Source organism: Periplaneta americana, chromosome 6 (assembly GCF_040183065.1).
Source record: "Periplaneta americana isolate PAMFEO1 chromosome 6, P.americana_PAMFEO1_priV1, whole genome shotgun sequence".
NCBI lineage: Eukaryota > Metazoa > Arthropoda > Insecta > Blattodea > Blattidae > Periplaneta > Periplaneta americana.
In genome coordinates, this window is record NC_091122.1 from 36,566,818 (window position 1) to 36,585,715 (window position 18,898).

Sequence of the window (18,898 nt, forward strand, 5' to 3'; positions counted from 1 at the left end):
TTCCACTACTGTTTAAAGAATAAATACAATTTATTTTAAATATGTCTAAGGTTTGTGCTGTGCAGAGTTTCGAAAAGTTTACAATATTTGGCTCTACTTATCTATACTGCAAAATCATTCTTTTGTCATTTGTATACAGTTTTAGGAGTTAATTTTAAAAAATATAAACAGATTTTTTGGATGTTCCATTCCCACCTCGTCACTGCGGTTTATCTTAAAAATCTTGGGAATTTTCAACATTATTGCTCTGAAGTTTTTCATTTTATTACATTCTTTGCGCTTTGTGACAAAAATGTCACCCATCTCAACACTTTATTTTAAATTAGCTTAAAAATCTGTTAATCCTTTTGAATGACTAGCATAGTTATGAATCAAAAGGTATGAATTCTTTAAAATTGTTTGAACTAAAATGCAACACTGCTACAGTATTTAATCATAGTAGTAATTTAGGTCCAAGAATATATATAACAAATTTATATTTAAAAATTCTAATCGTGTTAATTCTAATAATTCTAGTATTAGGACTAAATTTAAAAAGTTATGTATGGATTTTATAAATGATGAAAAATTGTAAATTTAAATTTATATATTCTTATTGTGTAGTAGACATATACTACATTCTATTCTATACTACTTAATTTCAATTCAGGAATCCACCCCTGAGCACGAATTCTACTCTTTCAGGGGTAAGCTAAAGTTTTATCTGTTTATATTATATTTTATGTTACAATTATTAGCAAATAAATAAATAAATTTTAAAAATTCTTTACTGGTATCTAAAAGATGACATTGTGATAACTTCCATGGCTGTTTATTTTAATTTAAAATAATAATGACATTTCTGTAAAGGATGTGACACAGATTTGTAACGGATGCGACAAGTAATAGAATGTAACATATGCTTTTTCTTTATTTTACACGGGGAAATTAATCCTTCACAAAATATGGCGAACACATTAATCTATGAGATATCCAGACATTTTACCATGTAACTTATCTTATTTTCACACCAGTGTAAATAATTTTAATTTTATTATGATGTCTGTTTCAAAAGAATGACTGAAATCTGTCGTAGGTCTATCCAGTTTATGCAATATAATTAAAATAATAAATTTAGTCTAATTCTTAATAATTATTTTATATTTTCTTAACGCAATAACAAAGATTGTAACCAATGGATTGACAGACTTCTAAAATTCCTTTATCTGGGCTAATGACTTGAGGAAGGGACTATAATTGCTCATCGAGTTGATAAGATGCGTCCTTTCCAATATAATTCTTCCATTATATTTGTACATAATGTATTAAAATTAAATAAATTCTTAAATAAAACTCTTCTACTATATTTTCACAAAATGTGGTAAAATTTAACAAATTCTTAAATCTATGTAAAGATTAATTTTTTTGGTCCTACAGAATTTATCTGTTATGGTAACAATTTACACAATTTACTTGTGATAATCAATACTTTACCAACAAATTTGGTAAAAGATGCTATAATTAAAAATTAGTCAAAAGTAGTTGTCGTTAAATATAGGGTATCATTGGCCATTTAAACGGTAGGCATATCATTAAAAGGAGAGGCAGTATAAATGTCAACTGACCGTAAGTTACAGAAAAATACGTAGGCCTATTTAAAATTTTGCCAGACAGTGAGGATAAAAGATAAATTTTCTGTGCACCTCATGTTAAAATGATGACTAACAGATTGTGTATGTTCAATTATGAGAAGTCCAACGGGTAGACAAATTAAAAAAAAATTACACCTAGTCGCTTCCATTACTAATTCAATCGTGACTACTCAGTAAAAAAAAGTACAAGTAGGATTTAATCCCCAGTAAATAAGATAATGAATTTTCTAGAAAAAATATGCATGATGTATACTTTCCCCTTCCAATTTCTCACATCCCTACCTAAGTACATAATTTAATAGTCACTGAACAACATTTATGAACATAATAGGCGTAGGCCCTACACACAAAAGGATTAAGTATCAAATATATATATATATATATATATATATATATATATATATATATATATATATATATATATATATAGGCATTATGATAAGTAAATCCTAATCTTTTCTGTTTATTAAAATTTTAATATAGCAAGACTAAAACAATAATAACAACACTTGCATTAGTTATAAAATCAGAAATTTTAACATTTATCCTCTAGAAAGTTGTTCACATCTATTATTTCTCACTCATCTAGGCACTTTTTACCTTTCCTGACACACTGTAAATGAGTTTTAATATGTCTCAATTAATCTTTCAAATTCAAGTGCTAATTTTTTATTCATTATTTTCCCAACAGGTCTAATCAAAATAAAAGTTGAAGTGACATAGTAGCATACATTTACTTGGTTATGGAAAATGTAAAATTTGTTTAACATCTCCCTTCTGTTTCACACTACGAAGCCTTATGATAAGTAAACCCTAATCTTTTTTATTTATTAGAATAAACAGTAAAATTTCTTTAAAACTTTATCAATAAAATTATAAATGTGAAGCAACAAAATTTAATGATAGGCCTCATGAAATTTTAATTCCTTTAAGTTTCATATATGTTATATAGGTACTGTAACTGCAAAACATCAACTACAAATTGGGCTGGTGAAAATGATTTTCAGAGCTGATATAATACCTAGAACCAATTTTGGGAATCACTGCCACATTAGCCTATCTTAAAACAAATATTTCCGACATACAGTACCTCAAAAACTTCAATCTGTACATGAAAGTTCATGGAAAGGAGATGAAATATCGGTACAGATCACCTTTCTTAAGGGAAAATATTACAATTATGGATTTATTTGTTGTCATCATAATCTCAAACTTCAGTTAATCAAAAATCTTTCTCTCTCTCTCTCCCACTGTCGAAAAAAAACTCAATGACGAGAGGTAAACTCCACCAACTTTTGAACTTCAGGAATCAAGCACGAAATTATGTTTTTTTAAGTTGTCAGCTATAAACAACGCTTCCGTAGCTACATTTTGGTTGGGACAATCTACATTCATGCATTTGTTATGTCCTTCACTCACAGCTTTGCAAAAGAAAAAAATAAATAAATAAATAAAAATATAAATAAAAAAGGTAATTCTGGAAGCAATATACAAAAATTCAAAAACATAATTTCAACTGTAACCTAACATAAACTATCACAACTTAAACTAACCTAACCTAATCATAACTAACCCTAACAAACTCAAGCAAAACTAAGCTAACCTAACCTAAACTAACCAACAAACATTACATTACGCTACAGTCCAAAACAAAGTAAAACTTTAAAAATCTAAAATATGTAAAACCATAGTCCGCCCGCGACAATCTACGCACATAAATAATGGAAATTTAATATTGAATAATTATGCATGCCCAGAACTTCTAAAATCCATGGAGAGGTATTGCTCCAGAATTAATATAGGCCTAAAAATAATAAGAAAGAAGTAGTATTCACAAGTACTCGGTTTTTTTTTATATACGTTATAGTCTCGCGGTACATTCATACGCCTCTCATTACTAAAATATAAAATAACTGTCCACATTTTCTAGAAACAATTGCCTATAGAAAGCGCCGCTGTGTACATTAGAAACAATGGTAGAAATATTTTCAAATTCGGAACATCATGTTCCAAACTGCCAATTATTAATTATAATTAGTATTCCAACTGCTAATTATTAAAACAATATGCGATCACTACAATGAATTACAACAAACACAAATAGCAACAAAAACAACTTAACCTCAATCAAACCTACAGTAAATAGCTTAAAAATGTAAACAAAACAAGCAAACTTTTCGGGCAGAATACATACATAATTGGGCTCCGAAGCATTGTGGCACACAATCGTTGTTTAAAGATGTAGGCAAATCAATAAACACCACGTGAGAATAAATTGCAGTTGTAATAATGCTACAAATTTAATATGACACAGTACGCAACTATTTTAAACTCTACAACAGAACTGCACAAATCCTTCGTAATTACTTCACATCGCACTCTCTATTTAATAACGTGAATAATTACGTACCGCTCGTGTGTTAGAAAGAAAACACTACTGTCAAAACATGGTCCAACAGCTTCTCAAACAAACGTCAACTCGAATGTCCTATTGTTTGTCTGTCGGCAAACTTTGTCCACGCGCCTTCTTCCCATAAGCCTTTCGAACACACTTCATGAAATCACTTCAACCAATCACATTAATTTTGCACTGTCACGTCAAAGATAAAGAGCTGATTACTTCTGCCTCCAAGTGCGTGCACTACTATTTCCTCAAAACGTCAACAAACACGCCAGAATTACTTCATACTGACCGTCGGCTACACACTCTCAAGCAACAGGTTGCCATCTTGAAACTATGGAAGAAGTGGGGGTAAGACGAACTTCCGATTGGCCAAGCAAACTTCAGAGAACCAATAGCTATGGAGAACATTCATGCGCGAAGAATAAAATTATTTTGTAAATTACAGTTTTTAAGGAAAATGTATTTCTTTGATATAAATACAAACGCGAAAATAAATGTTATTAAAGACAATTTTTAGATATTATTTCTTGTTCATACATCACTTTAAATATCGTAAACGAAATAACGCCTTATAACGCGCAACTCCTTTTACTTCACAGAAATGTGTGTTGCCTATGTGAGAGGGGAATATAATAAATTTATGTTTTTACTAACAACTACAGTAACTCCTGTTTCAGTTATGCATATTTCTTATTTATTCTACACAATTTATCAAATAAGAACATTGTTAAATCTGTGAGAAATTTTAGCTTAATGAAATGTCAGGAACTACTGCTGAACGTTATTATTATCATTATTATTATTATCATTATTATTATTATTATTATTATTATTATTATTATTATTATTATTATTATTATTATTATATACTGCTTATTATACGTTTGTCATTACAAATTTTGGCAAGTATCTGTACTATAATTAGCCACCGGCGTGGCTCAGTCGGTTAAGGCGCTTGCCTGCGGGTCTGAAGTTGCGTTCGGGCGCGGGTTCGATCCCCGCTTGGGCTGATTACCTGGTTGGGTTTTTTCCGAGGTTTTTCCCAACCGTAATGTGAATGCAAGGTAATCTATGGCGAATCCTCGATATCACCTCGCCAAATATCATCTCGCTATCACCAATCTCATCGACGCTAAATAACATAGTAGTTGATACAGCGTCGTTAAATAACCAACTAAAATAAAAATAAAAAATAAACAACTGTAACATAATTTGTTACTTTTCCTTATAAATTCAGAAGCTACCTTTGCCATTGCACTAAAATTTTAGAAGCTTCATTAGTTATGGGACTAAAAATATAGCCTAATTAATATAACTATTAGTTATTTACAATTGCGTTACCAAAGGAAGACGTATATCTGTCCGTACCCAACTACCGACCAAAATGCGAATACAAGGCATATCAAAAGCCCGAACTAACCGAACCTAACCTGTTACTGACACTCGACCTAACGAAATCTCGTTTTCTATCTGTCTATTACCTAACAAAAAGCTTACACACAAGGAAAAACATGCGATACCGCCTCTCTACCGGCCACCACTTTCACAGCAACTTGTCACCCTTATTCTACTGCGAAATTGGCGTCACCGCTCAATTTGCGTTTTGTTTACGGTATATATGATTCAAATAGAAGTCAAGTACGTAAATGCATTCGACCTTCCTTTGGCAACATAATTTGTTGTAAAGGAATAGCCTATCTTATATAACTAAATATTTACAATGTGCCTAAAAGTTACCAAATGCAATTTGTGGTTGTACTAAAAAAAGATTTGTAATGTAGTAAGTCACTTTAATCATTTTTAATACTAGTAAGTTATTCAAATTGATCAGTTCTTTCAAATGTTGCGCCCTAGGTCCCGCTTACATCCAAAAGTCGTGTTTCAACAATATTAGGTATTATGCACCTTCGTTAAATTATTTACAAATGAAGAGTCCACTGCAAGAATGATGGATGTCATTTGGAATACATTCTGCAGGAGAAGCAATTGAAAGTTTGAAATGCTTAGCGCTCAAAGCTTAACTGTGATTTTCCGATCATTACTGGACAATGACTATCAGTGTTAATGCCATATAACTCTCTATGTACATTCTATATGCCTTAAGCTATGCATTGACAGTCTTGGTTCATTTTCGACAATAAAGTGACATCCATCATTCTTGCAGTGGACTCTTCAAATGTGTTTTATCATAACTTTAAAACACTGAGTGAAAAATGAAATTGGTTCTCAAACAAAATTAGTAAATTAACAAGATCTAAGTCATTACGCGGTTCGCGGGCCGCATGCGGATCTCAATGACATTCATTGCGACTCTGAGCTAATATTAGATACTATTACTATTATTTTTATGAGAATTATTTTCTTAATTTCTATAAAAATGTGCAACTGGAGAAAACTTTGGTCGTCGTGCATAAATACTGCCAGCAAATGTGCTCTACAACGATACGTATTTGTTTTTGTTTTTTTTTTTTAAGGTAGAGTATGTCTCATGTTTATTATGTCTTCATATAATAATGGGTTATAAACGTTTTTATCTTAATAGAAATTACAATAGCGTGCAGTCAAAGCTTGTTAACAAGACATTCTCAATCAAGACTGTAAAAACTGAAAATGTTACAAATGTCTCTAATATCTGTAAAGAAAGTAGTTTATTCCACTGTACATAAAAACGAATTGATAATTGCCAAATGAACATTTTCATAGAGATAAGAGCCATAATTGAGAAATAGTAATTTGCCGAGAGTCACAAAACATTTCACAGTACTGAAGCTTAACAAAGTGCGCGGATTCTTCGTCTGTTTCTGTGACAAAAAAAATCCGTTTCGTAACAGCCCATGGAGAGCAAAGGCCTGCCTGTCGACTGCCGGTCTCACGTCCATAAGCTTTACAGTAGTACTGGTGATCGATCATCCAATCAGTACGAGGATAACGTGTCGTTAGTACGATTTCCCCAGCTGTTATAGAGCCTAGCTAACTTGTAAAATCTGATTTCGTTACTCACTATAGCTCCTCAAATTTATCACTGTGCTATGTGGGCCCGATCCCATACACTGGCCGAAGTTTCATTAGAAAAATTCTTTTTCAATGAACACTCGAACCAGTGCTCATTTCGTAACGCTAGTCCAAGGCTTTGCCTTAAAACTATTAATTTATAGGCTATTCTATTCATAGGCTATTATAAGCTAGTCTAGTCATTTACAGGCTCCGTGCAGGTGAATTTTTAAGTCTATTTACAATAAACATATTGTTTCTCTATTTTCTGCACATAATTATTTTGCTTTGATCAGTACTAAACATTTCAAAAACCATGTTAATATTATCACTGAATTATTCCAATATTATTAATAGCTGTTCTACAAATTATTTATTTATTTACTTACTTACTTACTTACTTACTTACTTATTCACCTGTATTTATTCACACATTTATTTACTTATTTATTTATTTATTTATTTATTTATTTATTTATTTATTTATTTATTTACGGCGGCCGGTAGCTCAGTTGGTAGAGCAGCTGGCTACGGAATGGAAGGTCCGGGGTTCAATCCCAGGTGGTGACAGGATTTTTCCTCGTTGCCAAACTTCAGAACGGCCCCGAGGTTCACTCAGCCTCCTATAAAATTGAGTACCGGGTCTTTCCCGGCGGTAAAAGGCGGCCAGAGCGTGGTGCCGACCACACCACCTCATTCTAGTGCCGAGGTCATGGAAAGCATGGGGCTCTAACTCCATGCACCCCCAAATGCCTTCATGGCATGTTACGGGGATACCTTTACCTTTACCTTATTTACTTATCCGCTCGTATTTATATTTTAAGTAGGTTATTTTACGACGCTTTATCAACATCTTAGGTTATTTACGTCTGAATGAAATGAAGGTGATAATGCCGGTGAAATTAGTCCGAGGTCCAACACCGAAAGTTACCCAGCGTTTGATTAAATTGGGTTGAGGGAAAACCCCCGAAGAAACGTCGACCAGGTAACTTGCCTCGACCGGGATTCGAACCTCGGCCTGCTGGTTTCGCGGTCAGACGTGCTACTCCTTACTCCACAGGTGTGGACGCTCGTACTTATTCATATATATATATATATATATATATATATATATATATATACTCATTTATTTATTTATTTATTTAGTTATTCAATTATTCATTATTTATTTACTTATTTTTACAAATTAGTTATATCTTTTATTTATTACTCATTTACATATTTATTTAGGCCTATTACATTTACTTACTTATATATATATATATATATATATATATATATATATATATATATATATATATATATATACTTATTTATTTACTTATTCAACCGTACTTATTTACATATTTATTATTTATTTTTTTACATATTTACTTATTTATTTATTCACCCGTATTTATTTATTTATTTATTTACTCATTCATTTATTTACTTCTTTATTTATTTATTTATTTATTTATTTATTTATTTATTTATTTATGTATTTTTACTCATTCATTTATTTATTTATTTATTTATTTATTTATTTATTTATTTATTTATTTATTTATTTATTTATTTATTTCAAATGAGTCTTGCGGTTTCAGTTTTTCTGGAGAGTGATATACACATTCTCATTTATTATAAAGATATTTAGTCGTTCATATAATGAAGATTACTTAAATATTATTACGCACGTCTTGTTATCTCAGTTCGTATAGAACTGGTTTACTGTGACTGCGGACCCGGGTTCAGATCCCGGTGATGTCGGAGTCGTATTTGTAGTAGACAAGACCAATGTTTCTGGGGGGTATCCGTGATGTTCTCACGTTTCCTTCCATTATTCTACCGTCACCCTTCACTTCAATATGCACCATCATCACTACTTTCATTTCAATAGTATTTACCCAAAATGTGCGGCGTCGTTTAGTACTATGACTGGCGTGCAGATAGCATTAGTCTGAGGAAGTGTAGTAGCCTACGCTTTCGAGGGGCATGAAAGAACACTCTAGTTGGACTTCATCGGATCCCTGAGTCTACATGGCTAAATCGACAGATGGCACCGAAAAGCTGAGTGAAGATATCTACAAAGAAAACGGCCGTTCGGACTTAACGATTATTCTAAATTAAAAAAATGATAAGGCACAATAAGCCTCAGGCTGCAGTGCTAGTCTTTGGAGTCCCTCCTTCGTGTAAAAAATAATATTTTTATTATTTTTAAATTGTAAAATCTTCATTAAGTTATGATTTACAATAAACAGATATTGCACTCAGTATGTAACCTTTATATATATATATATATATATATATATATATATATATATATATAGGTTAAATACTTAGTGCAATATCTGTCTGTCTAATATATCCTGTTAAGTAATGCCCCATATGAGAAGAAAGAGTCATTTTCTACATTTGTATAAAGTTCGAAGCTAAAACTAAAGCAAAGGTATTCCATTAGACACCCCGAAAGATCTATTGAGTGGTGGAATGTTAAGGCTTCCACCTCTTAAGGCAATAGGTACTAAGTAGCAGTAGGGTTTGGAATGATGCATGTTATCACAATGCAATATATTATATCCCAATTATGTGAATGATATCTAGAAATGATTTAAATGTAAAATTATTAGGCGTGAGTGCAAGACGAATGTAAGAATGGATAATAATAATAATAATAATAATAATAATAATAATAATAATAAAGGATATTTAATTACAGAAGCCATTCAACGTCCGAAGTATATTATGTGACTGATAAAGGGATTTTAAAGGAAGTAAACGTGTTCTTTTTTTTTTAAGATTTTAATTCAAAGCTCTCCTGGAGAGACTAATGAAAACAGTCAGGATAAATCGGCACTCTACTCTGCAATTAGCACATTCATTTCTTTAAGGATAATTACTTGCATCCTTAGTTATCTTACCCTCCATGAATTCTTTGACAATCATAATATTCATGAACATCCTTACACTTAAATTTATTTATTGCTCACTTAATTTATATATCCTATAAGCTCATATTTCCTCGTCACGCGTTGTTGTCACATTGAATAAACTGTTTCACCTTGAAAGTTTGCAATTTCACTTCCTCCACTTGTAAAGGTCTTCTCGATTATCATTTAACCTTAGCTGGTGACATATAGCCTATTATTACACAATTGACCAATCAGGAAAAATCTGTAACTAGGCATTAGTGAATTTTATGTAATACGATATTAAAAGTCAGAAGTGCAGCAATTGAGAAGTTCATATCAAAACTAATCATCTAATATTGCACTGATTTTACAAGAGAGCAGAAATATTTGTCCAAAGCTTATCTATATTGAAACTAAAGGAAAGTTAAATTGTTGTTTAATTCCCTGTCGTCCCAAATAACTATTGTAGGATATGGAATGGAATGGAATTTAACTGAGAGGGACACGGATGGCCCGGCACTGCGACCTATTGAGATCTATTGTGCTAACCCTCGATATGGAATGAGTTGCATGCCAGAGATCCCCTACGCGCACTGCCCTAACCACATGACTCCTTTAACGACCGGTCCCTACAGTCGACAGAAATCCATATACCATTCCTGCTTCGGCAACTTCCCCCAAGGCCCTCCTGTCGGTCCGAGGTGAAACTCCTCCCCCGAGTAGGTCCGCCTCGGGTGCCATTGCAGAAGCCATCCAACATCGCTGAACTACATTCCACGGAGGCCGGTCGAGAAAGTCAGCAGCTTCGGGAGGCCGCCGGTAGAGTGATCTGAAAAACCAGAAACGGAATGATGAGGAAAGGATGATGGGGGAGGAAAGGAAGTGGCGAAGATGAGTGGGATTTAAATCGCCTGGTAAAGTTACCTGATATTCATCCATAGGAGTGAGGGAAAAACCCCGAAAAAACCTCACCCAGGCAACTCGTCCTCGACGGGAATCGAACCTGGGACCGCTGGGTTCCATGTTAGACTCACTAACCCCTCAACCATAACGGTGGACCTATTGTAGGATAACTTTCAACTTAATTAAATATCTACCAATAGGTTAAATTATTTCTATAAACTTAATTATTATATTATTTATCAGTCATTATCGGAATGATTCGGTATATTTCATACTCAACTGTTTCTATAACATTCATTATTATGTTATTTATCAGTTACTATCGGAGTGGTTCAGTATATTTTTACTTCTCTGTTTCTATGACTCCCATAGAATGAAAATCATACAATTGATTGTACATTAACCATAGGCTAAACTAATTATTAGTTGTAAACATTTCTATAAATAATTTGAGTAAAAAATAACTCTTATTAATTACTGGTTCGATTTCATAATACACTCACAAGCAGACAAGAATGAAGCCACGATTTTTGTCGGAAGGATGGAGTTCTTTGTCTTCAGTATTATTAACTAACTGTATTTATAATATGTTATTTCGGGAGGAATTATTTTATTATTTCTAAATATGAAAAATATCTACATCTGAAAACAAATTTTACGCAATGATAATTAAAAAAGCACTATTATATTTGTATTATAAAATGCCTGTGAATTCTCACATTTTGGTGGGAGGGGTTGCAATCCCATCATCCCATACGTCCCTGTAGGCAGATTGCAAAAATAGTTCATATTTGGTGGTGTTAAGGGATTTGTTACATATGAAAATTATAAGCAGAGTTTTTTTTAGTGATTACTGTACATTTTGCACGTTGAAGTTAGTAAAAATAATAAATATAATTCTCAAATTTCGACTGGAGCATAAATGGAAATCTATTAAAACAAGACATACTAAGAGGAGAGGACGGTATTTTTTTTACCTTTTTCCTATTTGGTGTAAAATATTAATTTTTTGTATGTAGAGAGCTCATAGCTGTGGCAACTTAACCAAATAAAAATAGTTTGAAAAAAATTATTTGGGGGCCAAAATTTGAAAAAAATATATATATACCCAATGCAGGATTGTACTAAAACCGATATATCTAAACCGTTTTTAAAGATAGATTCAAACAGTTTTTTGCAATGTATTTGCAAAAGCATGTTCTACAAACTATCTGTAACAGAATTTTGATATTAGTCCCTACGTTTGTAAAATAAACAATTAAAATTTAATAACAATTTTCTGATTTCCTTTCTTGCAAACAAACGGACGTATTTTTAAAATGAAATCAATCAACAAAACTCTGTTACAGAGAAATGTTTCCTAATAGTCTAAAGAATGTGTGTTCTAAATTTCAAGCATTAATAGTTCAGATATTCTATCCATTTTTGTCTGGCAATGTAGTAAAAAAAAATGAAGTTACTGGAAACCGATAAAAGCGGGCGTGTGATTTAAAAATCCATAGCGTAGGAAGTTTAAAAATGACGTCTCAACATCCGATAAGGGCACAAATACCCACGAAATGTTATGCTATGCATTCCACACATATCAAAGGGTATTTTAAAGATTTTTTTTTTAATTTACTCATTTTTCACCAAAAAATACCATCCTCTCCCCTTAATATTTTATGCAGAATTCATTACGGGTAATGAAGGATATGATTCCTAGAATTAGATAATATAAGCTAATGTGTGTAAAACGGAGGTTCTGTCACTTGCAGAACTTTTCCACCGATAGAGAAATCTTTAGAAGTTATATGTTTCGTAAGTGCAAATGACAGCTTGCAAATTATTCTCATATCTTTCCTGCTATTCATTGGGATGGTGACGCAAGTTAAAGAGCACTTGCAACGGTTATTCATAAAACAGGGTCTATAACTTGAAGTAGATGTCCCCGCTTTGTATGGATATTAACAGTATTCATAAGATGGGTTAAAATTTTGTTTCCTCCATTGGTAACGTACATGTCTCATTTGTAAGAAAGGAATCTTAGGTACGAGTGTACCTAACAATATTATACTGTCGTTACCAGAAAACCCATGTTAAGAGGTCTTAAAGTTATAAAATAATCGAAAAGATATTTCTGAAACAACACCGGCATGCAGAGCTAAGAAATGGAAAATGATTCATGCATTCTAATTTGTAGTTTCAATAATGCTACAGAAAAGAATAATTGCACACGCTGTTAACTGTGATGTTACAAAGAGGGCCGTGTAGATATGGAGAAGAATGGAGCGTGAGAAATGGGCAGACAAAATAAGAAATGAAGCTGTGCTGGAAATAGTGTGTGAAGAAAGAATGACGCTGAAACTGATCAAGAAGAGCAAAAGAAATTGGCTGGGTCACTGGCTAAGAAGAAACTATCTACTGGAGGATGCACTAGAAGGAATGGTGAAAACGGAAAAAAAGTTCGGGACAGAGAAAGATATCAGATGATAGACAACAGTATAGTACATTATGCAACGAGCCTATAATGGTAGTATTTAAGACGCGTGTATGTTTGTTTATGAAACGAGCGCAAGCGAGTTTCATAATTTTCATACGAGCGTCTTAATTACCATTATAGGCAAGTTTTATACGACATTTATGCTCGACCATATTTATAACTTGAAATTATTCATAAGTATTCATGTTATGGTTATGTAAGTGAGGAGCGGAACTGACCTGAATTGTGAGATGTGCGCAAACGCGAAAGTATTGATTTTTCCGAGGTACGAATGTGATTGACCTTGATATAATCTAGAGAATAACATGAAGATTAGTCTTGATATAACCTGGAAATTGATTTATAATTGAAAAACGAGATGACAAATTGAATTTATTTGAATATTATTCACAATTAACGCTAATTATTACAGTAACAGAACATAACCTTCTGCGACAGTATTGGATTTCCAGCCTCCGTGACTTTTCGCTAATTGTCTTTCGATTGCATATCCGAGAATAATCGATACTTGCGGTTTCATAATGGTACAATGGTGATTTCTCATTGGCTGAACAACTGAATTATAATGAATAGGTGTACTTTAATGAGGTGCATTAAAGGGCTACTACCAGGTGTATAATTACTACATTTCGGCATGGTCGAGCATAAAGATATATATGGATCTTATGCAAAGACTAAGAGAAAGGCGGAAAGTATGGAATATTGGAGAATGCTGGGTTTGTAGTGAAAGATCTGCCCTTGGGTAGGAAATTATGAATTTTATTAATGAATAGAATAAACTAACTGGGTCAGATTAAAGCCAATAAACAGACCTGCAGAACTGTAGCTCCTCAGAGCGACTGCCGTACTACCCCTTCTTACCCCACCCATATTTTCTATCAGTGCGGTCATGGCGTTCTAGTTACGCTTGGCTGCATCAACATTCATTCTCGCGGCAGCAGGTATACAATACGCTATCAAGAATTACAAATGAACAGATAATAAAATCCTTAGGAACATATCTTTAGAAAGTAAGAGAAAAATGAATGAGGGAAATAAATAAATTAAAAGACATGTAAAATGAATTATAAAACATATGTGGGCATATAATATAATTAGGTCTACATATGTATACATCGTCCTACTACTAGTAAAGCCGATTAAGTCCACTTTTTGTGTAAAATAAGTTAAGTACAGTCCCCTACTTGTCTTTCCGTGCTCTGTATTCTACTAAAATAAAATAAATCCGAACTGTTGCATGCAGGCAACAAACTAATTAGTTTATTTGAAGAATTTATTATGATTTTTCGTGCATTAATAAAGTTTTAATTCCTGTTTTTACAAAACTGCATTACTGATCTTAATTGGTTTTACTTAATAGGACGATAAATAAATTGTACGTTGATAAGTGAGTGATAGCTATATGACTCGATATTAATGTTGTCATTCAACATTGTAACGCACTCCAGCCAAGGTAAATAAATAAATAAATAAATAAATAGATAATGTTATGTTTTATTTAACGACGCTCGCAACTGCAGAGGTTACATCAGCGTCGCCGGATGTGCCAGAATTTTATCCCGCAGGAGTTCTTTTACATGCCAGTAAATCTACTGACATGAGCCTGTCGCATTTAAGCACACTTAAATGCCATCGACCTGACCCGGGGTCGAACCCGCAACCTTGGGCATAGAAGGCCAGCGCTATACCAACTCGCCAACCAGGTCGACTTAGATAGATAGATAGATAGATAGATAGATAGATAGATAGATAGATAGATAGATAGATAGATAGATAGATAGATAGATAGATAGATAGATAGATAGATAGATAGATAGATAGATAGATAGATAGATAGATAGATAGATAGATAGATAGATATTGCAGTTTAAAGAGAATTGGAACATGGCAAAATCTAAACCCGTGAAGAAATACTACTTCCAATGGGAATATGATTATTTTGTTGTTGAAGACGACAGAATTGCTTGTTTACTGTGTCCCATCCAAATTATGTTTACTCGTAATTTCAATATTAGACCACATTTCAACAAAGCCCATATTAAGGATTATGGAATGCACAAACTTTCGGGTAAGTTCATTATTACGAACTGTAATATATTGAATATTTATTTATATACGTTAAATTAAGGACGTCACTCGTTGTGTTCATTTTGAATTGAAATTAATAGCGACTTTCAAGGTTCATTACTTAAATGCTATAAATTTATGTTTCCGTAGGTGATGATAGGAGGAAAGTTTTCGCAAATCTAAAGCAGCTTAGGTGCAAAGAAATCTCAAAGAAACAATCGACAGGAAATCAAGGATATTGTAAACCTTGAAACGAGGTAACGCATTATAAATACAATGAATTTATTACATGTTGCCAATGATGGATCTTTACACGGGCAGATAAAGTAAAAAAATTCTATGAGGAAGTCGATCATCGCCAATAGAAGTGAAGTGAGGCTGACGTCATATTTCCCCTGCTTACGAGTTCTGCAGGCCTAGCCAATAAACATAACTACCGGTACATGTAACTTGCGGTACTCATTATTGATTTATACATTTCATTTCTACCTATGTTACCAAAATGCAGCTTAAAATTCAATAGTTTCCATGTCCAACACGTTCCGCCTTTTCGTATATTCTACCACATTGGTCTTAATTTTGTTTAGTGGAAATCGAGTAGTTTATTCATTAGAAAGACTACCTATGTAGTGCGAAAGCTAAGGTCTGATCTTCATTTTAAAATTTAATAACAGTTTTATGGTTATAAATCATCATCATCATCATCCTTGGCACTAAAACCCTGGTCGAGTCTTGGTCTGCTTAAGAATGTCTTGCCATTGGTTTCTATCGATTGCCTTGTTCTTCCAATTCCTGACACCCATGATTTTCAAATTCCTCCCAACACAGTCCAACCATCTGGTCTCCGGTCGTCCCACTTTCCTCCTTCCCTCAGAATTTGCTGAGAAGATACGCATTACTGGGTTATTTGGTTCCATCCGTGCCACATGACCCGCCCATCTCAGTCTATTGATCTTAATTTTCCGCACCAGATCAATGTCTTTATACAGGTCATAGATCTCACAATTAAACCTTTTTCTCCACACACCATTGTCATTCACGGGCCCCAAATATCTTCCTCAAAATTTTCCGTTCAAATGCATTCAATCGATTTTCATTATTTTTACTCAATGACCATGTCTCAGTTGCATAAGATTAAAACTGGCACAACTAATGTTTTATAAATTTAAATTTTTGTCTTTCGTGATAACAGTCTAGAATTAAATACTTTTTGTAGTCCGTAATATTACAGTCTAGTATATACAGTCACGAAGCTTGAGTTGTGAGGGTACTAGGAACAATAGACTGTGCAGGTACTATTTCGCATTGTCTGTGATGAGGCGTTAGTAGCGATCCTAGTGGTTAGCAACTATCTGTGGATGCATATTTACTACGTATTGAGTTTCGTGACTGTATATACTAGACTGTGGTAATATGTTCTATTCGCTAAAACAAGTCTCCTACTGATCTCTTCATCTAAAATATTGTTATTTGTTATCAGAGAGTCCACACTTGTGGAGTAACGGTCAGCGCGTCTGGCCGCGAAACCAGGTGGCCCGGGTTCGATTCCCGGTCGGGGCAAGTTACCTGGTTGAGGTTTTTTCCGGGGTTTTTCCTCAACCCAATATGAGCAAATGTTGGGTAACTTTCGGTGCTGGACCCCGGACTCATTTCACCGGCATTATCACCTTCATCTCATTCAGACGCTAAATAACCAAAGATGTTGATAAAGCGTCGTAAAATAACCTACTACTACACACGTTATCAGAGACCCAAGATACATAAATTCATCAACTATCTCAAACTTAAATGTTTTCAATTGGATACTTCGTCCAAATCTTTCTCTTCTGTCCTTTGATATGGTTATAAGTACCAGAACTTTATTCTTTTTTGTGAAAAAATGATAAATACTCAACACAGAGTGGACATATTTCAGACTGCGCCGATTTCGAACTACAGGCCGATCCGTATAATCTGTGGCAATAATTGTAAATAGAACGAAATTAAAATACAGTACTATATATTTAATAAAATTGTTGACTTGCTTTGTTATTTATAAGCAATGTTATAGTCCCGTCGCTCTTCTTTCCGGCAGCCAATCACGTTGCAGGTCGGCTACATTTAAAAGTGTGCGTCTTGTGATTCGTTGATGATGACGTTATGCATTTCCTAAGCCTCGATAAATACTTAATATAATCGCTCGCCATTTTTGTTCTTTCGTTGGCGTTCGCAGAAAGCACACGAGGACGTTCTTTGTCGCTCAATTATTTGGTCAATTACAGTGCGTTTGATTTATTATCATAGGAGCTACGACATGATAACGGTGCGGCAAGTAGATTCCTCGTCTGGTAGCTTGACAACGAAAGAACAAAAATGGCGAACGATACTACCTACCTAGACTTTATAGAGCCTTCACTTCCTAAGACGTAAGAGGAGGAGTCACGCCGGGAATTACAGTAAGAGTAACAATAAAAACACTGCATTTCTTAGAAATACAGGATGGGGAAGGGGAATAATAGGTCCATTTTGGCCAGGCTGGCAAACCTGTATTGTTACTAATAAATAGTTAAATGGGTAGCTCAGTTAGTAGAGAAACTAGCTACGAACTGGAAGGTCCCGAGTTCAATTGTGGCGGATTTTTCTCGTTAATATAGATTCCAGAACAGCCCCGAGGTTTGCTCAGCCTCGACTCCAATTGAGTACTGGGTCTTTCCCGGGGGTAAAAGACGGTCGGAGCGTGGTGCCGACCACACTTTCTCAATCTAGTGTCGAGGTCAAGAAAGCAGGGAGCTCTACCTTCTTCCCCTCAAAAGCCTTCATGGCGCGTATAGCGCATACCTTCATCTTAAATAGATTAATCTCAATTGTAGTGGAATAAAGGTTCATAATACCGAACCAAAAATCTTGTTATTTGCGGACGATCACGTTATTTTCAGTGATACAGAAATAACTTAGAAAATACTGTCCCCTCTGTTATTTTGTAATAAAAATCTGAAGTTATGTCATTCTCAGAAGCAAATAGCGTATAATATAAGATATTTTTAAATGACGAAGTGATAGAACAAGTGACAGACTTCAATTATTCAAGACAACAACTGTCATATTATAAAAAAAGAATGTAGATTTGGATGATACAGTACCAGTAAAAAAATTCTCAATAATTCGTGGAGCAATAAAGGAACTCCAAAACATAAAACCCCAAAAGAAACTCAACTACCATTTTATAGTGTGATAGCTGCCCTATGTTCACCTATAGCTGCGAAAATTGAACCATAAATAGAGCCGATAAAAGAAAATTAGATTAGCAGAGATAAGATTTCTACGTTCAGTAGCCGTGTTCACTCTTTTAGATAAGTTAAGAAATACGTATATAAGAGGACAACGGAATATCTTTAACCTAAACGAAAGAATTGAGGAACAAAAAAAGTGATATGATTATATGGAAAGGATAAATGAAGATAGATTTCCCAAGATTATTTTACACTTCAAAGCAGAAGGAAAAAGAAAACTAGGAAGACCAATACGAAGATTTCTTCTAAAATAGGAAGAG

At 33.6% G+C, this 18,898-nt stretch overlaps 1 protein-coding gene across 3 annotated transcripts in view; it reads right to left on the reverse strand.

Moving 5' to 3' along the window:
• Positions 1-4,341, reverse strand: part of LOC138701208 (rho guanine nucleotide exchange factor 10-like) — a 505,000-nt gene extending 500,659 nt beyond the window's left edge. Inside the window, exon 1 of one of the 3 annotated variants that reach the window (XM_069827865.1) lies at positions 4,042-4,341. The gene's annotated coding sequence lies outside the window, so the exon portion shown is untranslated. Of the gene's footprint in view, positions 1-3,825 lie in introns of all 3 variants that reach the window. The other 2 variants (XM_069827867.1, XM_069827868.1) reach the window with 2 other exon arrangements.
• Positions 4,342-18,898: the final 14,557 nt, after the last annotated feature.